Below are 12,277 nucleotides of genomic sequence, written 5' to 3'. Positions count from 1 at the left end.
GAAGCACATGTTTAGAAACATATTTAGAGAGTCTGTTGGCGGTAATCTCTGCTTTTGATTTTTAAAATGACTTTATATTGCCCTTGTACTTTTGAACTTTTAATTATTAAAATATTCAAACATATTTAAAAATTGAGAGAATATAATTAACCTACATGTACCTCCTGCCCAGCTTCAACAATTATCCAATCATACCAACGTTCTTTCATCTTTACCCCACATACTTTACCCACACCTGAATTATTTTGAAGGAAATTCCAGACATCATATGAATTCATCCATAAATATGCCAGTATAGATCCCTAAAATAAAAACTGTTTAAAAATTAAAGATAGGTGACTTCCCTGGTGGCGCAGTGGTTGAGAGTCCGCCTGCCGATGCAGGGGACACGGGTTCGTGCCCCCATCCGGGAAGGTCCCACATGCCGCGGAGCGGCTAGGCCCGTGAGCCATGGCCGCTGAGCCTGCACGTCCGGAGCCTGTGCTCCGCAACGGGAGAGGCCGCAACAGTGAGAGGCCCGCGTACCGCAAAAAAAAAAAAAAAAAAAAAATTAAAGATAACTACAATATCATTATCACACTAAGAAAAATGACTGATTATTCTTTAATATTTGAGATTATTGAATATCCAGTCAGTGTTTTTGGCTGCATTGGGTCTTTGTTGCTGCACGTGGGCTTTCTCTAGTTGCAGCAAGCGGGGGCTACTCTACGTTGCGGTGTGAGGGCTTCTCATTGGGGTGGCTTCTCTTGTTGTGAATCACGGGCTCTAGGCACGCAGGCTTCAGTAGTTGCGGCTCGTGGGCTCTAGAGCACAGGCTCTAACTGTGGCGCACGGGCTTAGTTGCTCAGCAGCATGTGGGATCTTCCCGGACCAGGGCTCGAACCCGTGTCCCCTGCATCGGCAGGCGGACTCTCAACCACTGCGCCACCAGGGAAGCCCCTCATATCTCTTTTAATTGATAGGATTCCCCCTCCATCTTCTTCTTTTCCTTGCAATTTTTTGTTCAGGAAATTGGTTTGTTTGTTTTGTTGTGTTTCCTAGAGTATGGATTTTGCAAATTGTATCCTTTTGGTTTCATTTGAGTTCATTCGAACTCAAACCAACTAGCTATGTAGAATCCTGAATCAAAGAACACACATATAAACCAGGCCATCAAAATTTACACTTAATTTCTTCCAGAGGTATGAAAACAAGGATGGCATCATTTCCATCCAGTGTGAAGTGCTAGGTAATCAGGCATCCTCTGTGTTTACTTCCTATTCCTTTATAGTGTTTTACATGTATACCAAATGTTGACTTAAAACAACTAACAAAATTTAACAAAAAGATCAGATATCAGATAGAACTGGTAGACAATTTAATTTAAAAAGTGAGGAAAACATCAGCTACTTGAAGAAATGTATGTGGTAACGTGGGGAAAGGTAGATGGAGAATTTGAAATTTTTAACTTAAAAACATATTTCTTTCAAAAATCAAGGAAAATGAGAACCTACTGTATAGCACAGGGAACTCTACTTGGTGCTCTGTGGTGACCTAAATGGGAAGGAAATCCAAAGAAGAGGGGACATATGTATACATATGGCTGATTTACTTTGCTGTATAGCAGAAACTGACACAGCAGTGTAAAACAACTATTCTCCAATAAAAAATATATATATAAAGTTAAGACAAAAAAATCAAGGAAAAGCTAGGTGTCAAACTCCTCTGCTACAAATGATGGTGTTTTAAATTATATAATAAAGTATTTACTTAATCTGAATTCTTTGGTGAGGTTTTAAATGGTCACACTCTCAACGGAAATAAATCTTTTAATAACTGTCTTATTTAGATATAGTCCTCTGATGACAGGGCAATTTTCTGACTGCACATGAGATAAATGGAGTTAATACCATTAAGCAAACATGAAACTTTTGTTGTACTGTGATCATAGATGAGTCACTAAGTAAAATGATTAATCACAAATCAGTGTTGCTAGGCTCTTCCCTTGCAAGGCAGTTAGAAACTCTAAATTTATAAGCTAATGAGTTTATTCTAGCTATAAATAGACACAAGCATCAGAGTATTCAGGAAATTTGTACGCAATTAACCTAAAATGATGACTATCTTAAAATATATTTTCGCATTTCTATCATACAGGGTATTGTACAAATATATAAAATGAAATCAAATACCTACAGATAAATTTTGAATAATGGAATACTAAGAGAACTATTTTAATGGAAGAAAATCTTAAAATAAGAGAATTTCAATACATGTCACTACAACATTAAAGAATCATAAATTGTCTTCATTTCATCAGCCTATAAATGGCTGTACTTCATGTTGCAATGACTAGAACTTGTAACCTTAATAAGTAGCATTATCATGACCTAAATCATGTTGAAAGGAACAGGGCTTTACAAAGAGACAAACAGTATTCGTGTTTTCAATAAATATCCTCTTTCAAAAACAGGAGAAAATGAAGAACACCATTGTTTGGATTTTATAAAGAACTCTATTTGATTTTAAATCTTCATTAATCTCAGATTTAAAAAGCTATTATTAATATTAAATTAGTAAAGTTCTTTGCACATGTGCAAGGAAGGAACCATGGGAATGTAAAAATGAAAATGAGGACTAGTGGGGAAGACAAATAAACCCTGCTAATTGTAAGAAAGAATGGCATACAGGCTAAAGCTCCTTTAGATTACTTCATTCCTACTTTCTTGGCATTAAAAAATAGCTTTCCTTTAATGAAATGCATCTTGGTTCCATCTTTTGTGAAACTCTGAAAACCTAAGCAAAATAATGTAAGCTGTGTGAGGGCAGAGACTGTGTCTGCTTATTTACCACTTATCTCCTAGTGTTTGTTTATCACAGTGCCTACTACATAATAAGCATCCTATTGCTGAATACATAGATGAGGAAGAAGCAGTTGAGTTTTCCTTTGCAGGATAACAAGGATGCAACAGGAAGTCATTTCATTGTATATTTAGTAAATGATGTATTAGTTATCTATTGCTGCATAACCAATTACCCCAAAATTTAGCAGCTTAAAACAACACACATTTATTATCTCACAGTTTCTGTGGGTCAGGAATCTGGACATGACTTAGATGGGTGCTTGAGCTTAGGATCTCTCACAAGGCTGCAGTCATTCCAAGGCTCCACTGGGAAGGATCTGCTTCCTAGCTCACTCACGATTGTTGGCAGGATTCAGTTCCTCGTGGGCTGAACAGGCCTTGGTAGAACTACCAAGGCCTCAGTCCCTTGGTTTCTTGTCATGAGGACCTCCTCGCTGAGCATGTCACAGCATGGCAGCTTGCTTCATCAGAGTGAGCAACCAAGGGGACAAGAGAGAGTACAAGCAAAACAGAAGTCACAGTCTTTTGTAACCTAATCACAGAATTGACATCCCATCTATTTTGCTGTACTCTGTCGGTTAGAAGCAAGTCACTAGGTCCAGCCCACACCTAAGGGAAGGGGATTACACAAAGGAGTGAATTACATGATCTTTGGGGGCACAACAAGAGGTGAATACTATAAATGCTGAGTAGACTGATTGATTTGAGTGTAGGGGAAATGCAGAAATGCATAGATGATGAAGCTGGAAAGTAGCCTGGAGTCAGGCCAACTGTGGAGGCTCTTGAGATGTCCTAAGTTGTCTGAACTTTGTTCTGATGCTTGCTACTCAAAATGCAGTTCATGGATCAGCAGCATTCATATCACCTAAATACTTGCTAGAAAGACAGAATCTTGGGCTCCTACCACAGACCCATTTAATCAGTCTGCCATTTTAACAAGATCCTATGAACATTAAAGTTTCTAAAATGCCGCTCTTGTTGCTGAGGAGAAAACAGCTTCTGTGAAAAGACTGAACATGGAAGAAAAAGGAGGAGAAATGAATCAAAGATGACTATTCTTTTTGAAAATACAACATCAGATTTGGTCTGATCACGGCATCAGGAGATTTACAGAAGAATATGTTTGACTCTCAATATCAGTGGTTCCCATACTTAATTCTGCACTAGAATCACCTGAGGAGCTTTTCAAAAGCTCCTTGGAGAAATTCTGATTCTAGGGCTGGAGCATCATGTAGTGCCAAAAATAAAGCACTAAAAATACAAAAGAATAGGGGTAGGTCAAAGGGACACTGGAGCCAACCTTTAAGATGGGGGGGGAGGGAGGTCCAAATGGGAGGGGATATAGGTATACATATAGCTGATTCACTTCATTGTACAGTAGAAACTAACACAACATTGTAAAGCAATTATACTCCAATAAAAAAGAAAAGAGTTCCTAGCATCCAAAGTTGGAAAAATTTGAGCAACAAAATAAATAACATAGTATTTAGGTTATAACCCAAAGTATAAAATAAATATCCATGAATCCATACTGATATAAATGACTGAATAAATAAATAAATGGAGAGGCAAATCTCCAGGAGGTAGAATGTATTTCCTCTCACCACTGAGTATGGGCTGGACTGAGAAGAGACTTGCTTCTGAAGAACAGACTATGAAAAGGAACATAGCTTTGCAACGGCCAGGTGACCAAAGTTAGCATGACTAGTGTTAAAGTCATGTTGATAGGATGCACCCTTCAGGATGATGTGATGAGAATGGTACCTCACCTCCCCAAATCTCAAAACCCCAGTTTAACCATGAGAAAAACTTCAGACAAACCCAAACTGAGGATGACACTCCACAAAATACCTGACCAATTCACCTTATATTCGTCAAGATCATGAAAAACAAGTGAAGACAGAAACTGTCACGGACTGGGGGAAGCTAAGGAGATGTGATGATTAAATGCAATGAGGGATCCTGGATTGGATTCTGGAATAGAAGAAGGATATTAGTGGGAAAACTAGTGAAATCAAATCATGAATGAAGAAATAACTCTGAATAAATCTGTAGTTTAGTTAATAGTAATGTACCAATGTTGATTTCTTAGTTTTGACAAATGTACCATAGTTATAAGGTGTTAACATTAGGGCACTGGGTAACAGATATATAGGAATTCTCTGTGCTATCTTTATAACTTTTCAGTAAACCTAAAATTATTCCAAAATAAGATGCTCATTACAAAACAATAGATGTCCAGGCCTCACTTCCTGAGATTCTGGTTTAATTTGTCTGGGTGAGTGAGGGGGGTGGGTGGTTAAGCACGATTATTTTTTTTTAATTCCCCAGGTGATACTGGTGTTCAGCCAGAGTACAGAATTATTACTCTATACTAGTGGTTCTCAAGCTCAGGTATGCGTCAGAATTCTCAGCAGGGTGGGGGTGGAGCGTGTTAAAACACAGTTTGCTAGGCCCCCAGGCCCTGAGTTTGTGATTTGATAGGTCTGGGGTGGAGCCTGAGAATTTTCACCTCTTAAAAGTTCTCAGGTAATGCTGATTTTGCTGGTGTGGGGTCCACACTTTAACTACTGCTCTATACCAAAATCTTATAGTGATTTCTCTCAAAACAGTGTGAAAAGTAACAGCATGATACAAAGCAGTGTTATACAGTGCAAAGAGCACTAGTCTATAGCTCAAGAGACTTGGATTCTAGTCCTAAATTTGTCATCATTCAGCTATAGGACGTGGATGAAGCACTTCATCTCTCTTAGCCTCAAGCTTCTCATCTACAAAATAGAGAGACTGGTTTAATGACCATTAAATCAAAAAATCTATACCTCTTTCAACTTTTCAGATTACCATCTAGTTCTGTTATCTCAGACTTGACAAACAATTCCATGAAATCCAACCCAATATTTCTAACACATTAGTGGAAGATTTTTCTCTAGAATACATGCTATGATTATGAAGTAATGAAGGCTATTTTTAATCAATAAGCCAGAGCTAATATATTCAAATTAATAAGATCCACATTTCATGTCATCACCAAACACCTAGTCCAATGATGTTGTCATTGCCCAAAATACTTTTGGAACTCTTTTTTAAATATACATCAAAGCCAGTTTTTAGGCCATGCAAGACCGTCTTTTAAAATCACACCTCATTGACCAAATGTAGCCAGCTTTCTCACCGGCACGTAACCACCAGACAGCCCTCCAAATGACCCTTGGTTATTTCTCAAAGCCAAAATTGCCCTAAAAGAACAGAGTCTTAGCCATTAGGGGAAAGAAAACTCGTTTGAGAACTTGATGAAAGACACACAGCCCTCCCCAGAAAAGTACATCAGCATGCAAAAAATTTTTGCTGACAATTTTAATCTCTAGACTCTAACTCAGAAACTCCCAGTCTGGGGAAATAAAGATGTACCACTACTAAGAAAATCTAAATGTTCTGAAAAGACTCAGAAGGAATCCTTTGGAGGCACCTTCTCTGAAGGAAACAAACGCACAATACTAAAAGCATTGGTCTTGGGGTGTGAAGAAGGCACCTCAGGATTTGGATGGTTTGGCTGTGTCACTAACCAGTTTGAAGCAAAGAAGTCACTTGCCTCTGAGTGTCAATTTCCTCATTTGCAAAGTGGAAGAGGAAAAGGGATTGAACTACATCAATGGTTCTCCATGTGTTCATTGGACCACCATGAGATATCTTTTATGTCTAGACTACCTAAGAAACACACAGACACAGACACTTCACTTAATATCTAACTCATTTATTAAAAATTGAAGATTACAGAAAAGCATGAATAATATTGGCTTTATTAAACAGGCTCAATTAACTTACCTTTGACTAACAAATCAAAGCATTTAATATCACAAAAGGAATTTTGAGCATGAGGTCAATTCCAACCTCTGAAATTAAAAACAAAAGAAAAGCAGCTAAGACATTTTCCGAAGGAGAGAGCAACCACAGGCCTCCCTCTAGCGGCAGGAGATAAAGTTGCTGCTGAAAAGCTGAACTGCTTCTGTACCTATACATAAAACTGCTCACAGACATTTACATAATTATAACTTAAAAAGACTCTAGAACAATATATAAGGAAAATAGATCTGGTTTTTTGTAAACAATGTTAGACCTAATTTTCACTTACTATGAATGCTAATCTCTCCAGAAATCTGATCTTTCCAGGAAAAAAAATGATTTGCCAATTGACATTTGGGAAATTGGAGCTTTCACAAAACAAAAGTTTATGGAGCCTTAACCAAACCATGAGCAAAAGAAAGGAGAGAAATTCTTCTCTGTTGATAAATGTTCTGGGATGAGACATGAAAAGGAGTAGAATCAGAAGTATAAAGTAGTAAGCAGCAGTGGGTTTGTAAGAATTCATGGTACATCGAAAGAGACAGTTTAAAATATTACAAGAGTTCTTAATAACCAAAACACTTTTCATTCTGATAATCAGTTTCAAAAGACAGCTCTGCCACATTGCCATTTTAATTACAACCATATATACTCATTTAGATTTAACTACTGAACTACTACTTTCAAGTACAAGAAGAAACTCAAAATAGAAATGACTTGTATTACAGCTATTGCTTTTCCCTCACAGCTTCAGGAAAAACAGCTTTTATATACACTGTAGTAAGTACAGAATGTACAGAAGACAGTTATATATACAAAAGTGCATTAATATAGTAATACATTTAGCAGAAATACAGGAAAAAATCCTGGTTAACAACCTGATACATTACAGTATTTAAGACTACTTGAAGATTCTCCAAACCAGTCAACTTCCTACTTGCTTTGGTTATGATATTGATGCTACATAACTAACCTTTGAAACTAAAACAAAAAATTGAAAATTTTAACCGTCTGTGAAATGTTTTACATATACTTGTGTTTATCCTTAATAGCTTTTGAAAACAGTTCTATAAAACTCCCAACACAAAGATTTAGAATGGATAATACCTATATCTAAATTAGAGTACTCAAAGGAGAAATGAAATTGATCCACTATAGGAACAGACATGGTCTGCTCCATTCCTAAAAGCCCCAGCTTGATAACCTAACCCCAAAGTCTCAACTTAAATCCCATTGGTCAGCTACTATTAAAGAGCAAGCAGCTCCACAAAACAAGCCATGGCTTCAGGCCACTGTTCCTTAGAACAATTCAGAATAGGTAAGTGTTAACTTGTCATTTATACATATTAATTCTACATCTACCTTTATATAGTCAAAATGCATATGTATAATTAGAACAACTCTCCTCTTTTCTACCCCTATCCCTCACCACAAAAAAAGAACACAGATTTCCACAGGTTCCACTGACCACAAAGATGTAACAAAGAAATTTAACAATAAAAAGTATTACATATTGAAATCAGAGAAGACCAAATCAGTTCCTCCAAGTTCAGTATGAATATCTAATTAAAATTAATTTACCATTATGTGATCTAGGTTAAAACATTAATAACCTTAATTTAAAATATAATTGTGAAGGGGGGCTGAAAACAAATAATTTTAATATTAGAAAAAATATGAAAATAAAATTTTAGTGAGTCAACTCAGTTATACCATGCAACCTCCTTACTCTTTTTTATCCTTAAAATAAATTTTTATCAAAGTATAGTTGACTTCTTACTCTTAATAGCCAGTTAACCTAGAGGAAATTTCATAGTTCCTTCTAAGCCTTTTGGAATAAGTAAATAAGTAAGTTATTTTCCAAAGAAATAAGAATTAAGCATTTCTAAGGAGCTATGTTCCAGATACTGACAGGGATGCCTAGGTCTAAATATCTCTCAGATACCTCCTGCCACTTAGCATAATTTCATTGTAAAGATAAAACTTATCTTACTCTGTCAGACTTAAAATGAATCCAAAGTTACCACAGTACATGTGTATACAAATACTTATTTTCTACCTAATAGTCCTTTTAAGGATTAAATTTACCTCTAACTTTAGACATGTTGAATGTCAGTGTAATCAACATCACTACTAGTATTTGAATGTAACTGGAAATTTTCCTATCAACCATCTCATACTATATACTGACTTTAAGTAACCCCCTCCCAATTCTAAGCAAACGTTTTTTCTTCTAGATAGAAGTGCTAAAAGGTAATTTGTTAAAGGGAAAAGGAATGTTCAGCTATTACACGAATGAATACAAAGAATCCCTAAAGTTAACAAGAGAATCAACTTGCTATATAATCTCTGTTCTTGAAAGTACTTTTGCCTTGAAAATTATCTTTCCAGAGTTATCTGGTTTTAAAAAGTATTCTCGGGAATTCACTGGCAGTCCGGTGGTTAGGACTCTGCACTTTCACTGCCGAGGGCCCGGGTTCAATCCCTGGTCGGGGAACTAAGATCCCGCAAGCCACACAGCGTAGCCAAAAAAAAAAAGTGTTCTGGTTTATGACTTTTTTCAGGGGAAAAAATAAAAGAATACATTAAGCTATACTTTAGTTGACTTCAATGTTCTTCCATGACCTAGCTGGGCCAAAAATCAAGTTATGCAAACGAAACTTGAGATCTGAAGGTTTTTGTTTTGTTATACACTCTTATCATTGATTACATAGCTTGATTTAATGCCTTTGCTTACTGATATCCAACAGCATGGGCATTTTACAAAACGAATTACAACATTTAGATTACTTTTGAGTTTGGAAAAGCCTGATATTGATGAAAAGTACAGAGTTCACCTTTAAGGCACATGAGGCTATATAGAGTAAGCCACAAACAAAAAATTCTGCTAGAGAATCCTGGGAACAAGACTTCTATATTTTTCATGTACTAACATTTTTGGCTTAAATATGAAGACATTTGATCAATTTCACAATTTTTAAAGCTCATCAGAATCTGGATACCTTTATACAATAGTTTCTTGAAATTTTTCCTTCATGAGGGGTTTTAGCACTTTTAAGAGCTAAATAAAATGAAATGTCCACCCAATTCATGGAGTCATCGAATTACAAGTCAGTTTCTGGGATTAATTCAGCAATATCTAGTTAACCCAAAGGACTGACGAAACGGACAAAACTGCCAACACACCTAACTAAAAATGAGACAAGTCTCAAGAAAAAAACGTTATTTTACTCTAAGTTCTTCTTGGGATAGAATGAATTAGCCCTTTATACTCCACTATACATTATACTACATTGCCTTACTTTAACTCCGTTGCAAAACTGTGGAAAAAGACATGCCATTTTGTTTAAACTCAAGGTTCACACTTTTAAAAGATGTGGTAGGGACTGACAGGATTCTATGAAATCTTTTTTTTCCAGTTTTGTTGAGATATAATTGACATACATAAAAGATCTCTAATAAAATGTTTCTGGATAAATCTGATGTGACTTTATCATGCCCTTAGCTAACAAGGCTTATTTTTTATCATGCCCTCAGTTAAGAAGGCTTATTTTTAAAAGGAAAGACTTATTTGCTCCAACATCAACTCTCTACAGATGAGAACTGACACTGGAGCAAATAAATCTCACATTTTTATTAATTGGTTAGTTGGGGTTTATATTTAAAAAGAAATAAATATTGAGTTGGATTTGTTTTCAATTGAACTCAGAAAGAGACCAGACTGAATTTATTACTTATTCCAAGAAAGAAATAATTCAAACTTGAATTACCTACAAGAGGCAATAAAACCGAAAAAAAAAGTATAGCACGTTAACAAAGACGAGAATTTTTTGTCTTTTTCTGCTGTTTATTTGGGTGGGGGGGTTAGGTAGAGAAAAACTTTGTAATCTCCCTCTTCGATCATAAGCAAACCCAAGTTGCTTAATTTCTTTTCTTTTCATTCTTTCAATCTCTTCCAAGACAACTTAATGAGCTACCTCTAATTTATGGTACCGTAAAAACAGCGCATCCAGTTTACACAAAACTTCATGGCGCACTTTACTATAAACACTCAAACCTTTATAAACTTTAAAAATTGGCTCTGTGGTGCTTTGGTAAACTTGTTTAATAGTGACTTAAGTTAAATCTAGGGTAATAAGACTATGTGATTGTTGGGAGAGTAGAGGAATTGGTCTTATTAGGATTTTTTTTTACTGGTCACTGTCAAGTAAACTGTTTCCAAGTATTTAATAGATAAATGCTGCTCTATGATCTCCAAAAGTAGCCTGTTTTCCTTGAAGAGTAGGTAAAGAGAACAGGCAATCATTCCCTGGAATTTTGCTTTTGCTAAGAGCAGGTAGAGAAATCACCTGTATTTGCTCTTCTCTCCATTTACTCTTCATATATTTGGAAGGGAAAACAACGAGGTGGACCCTTTCTGTCTTCCTCAGAATATTCTGGGATCTATCCCCAAGCTCTCTTTGGGCCCTCTAAGCTAGTTAGAAGCACAAAGAGGGGGTAAGAGGAAAGTCAGAAGGACTACTCCAACTGATAACCATATATACGTATATACTTTTATTTTAGTAAAAATTTAAAGTATGAAGTTAGTAGTCTTAGAAATGTTACAACCATACCACAGTCCTCAGCAAAGCTGCAATATATCAATTTTTTCCTCAGTTTCAATTCTTTAACCTTTGAGGAACCAAAATAAAATCAAAATTTCAAAACACATAACTGTAAGAAAAGGTTAAGCCTTTCTATCAACTGAGAATTAAGAATCTAAGTTGTTAATCTTTTTAACAGGTTACTTGATATGATACAATAAAAAAAAAGTAGAAATCTATCAACCGCTGACTCTAGAGTTTAAAAAAGTATTGATTAGGGCTTCCCTGGTGGCACAGTGGTTGATAGTCTGCCTGCGGATGCAGGGGACACGGGTTCGTGCCCCGGTCTGGGAAGATCCCACATGCCACGGAGCGGCTAGGCCCGTGAGCCATGGCTGCTGAGCCTGCGCGTCCGGAGCCTGTGCTCCGCAACGGGAGAGGACACAACAGTGAGAGGCCCGCATACCGCAAAAAAAAAAAAAAAAAAAAAAAAAAAAAAAAAAAAGTATTGATTACAACTCCTCCTACAAAATTATGATTACCTCCCAAGTTTCCACAACAAAAAGAAAATTATGAAAGTCAGAAAGCAGCTTGATTGTCAGTAGTATCAGTTTCCTTTTTTTAACCCATGTGAATGTTTAAAGATGTGTGGAAAAATAAAAGGAATCACACTATTTCTAATGTTCATAACAAACTCTCCATGAAAACATTTAAAGAGACTCTATGATTTCACATTTAAAATTAGATTTCTATTAGTAGCCAAGAAGCTAACTTTTTTTTTATATCTCACTGCTCAGTGTATTTCTAGCGATTTATAGAGTTTAGCAGAACTATAAGGGTTTTCTTTAGTTAATTTTGAACATTAACCTGTTCACATGCCAGAAGCTGTTACACCAAATATTTAAAAATTAGAGCTGTGCTGAAAATAAAAAGACCTACAAAAGAACTTGATAAGAGATATTTTCTGCCTTTAAGGCAGTTTCACAGCCTAAAATTTCAAAAAGCAGTGGA

Source organism: Hyperoodon ampullatus (assembly GCF_949752795.1).
Source record: "Hyperoodon ampullatus genome assembly, chromosome: X".
NCBI lineage: Eukaryota > Metazoa > Chordata > Mammalia > Artiodactyla > Ziphiidae > Hyperoodon > Hyperoodon ampullatus.
This window is presented reverse-complemented; position numbering follows the sequence as displayed.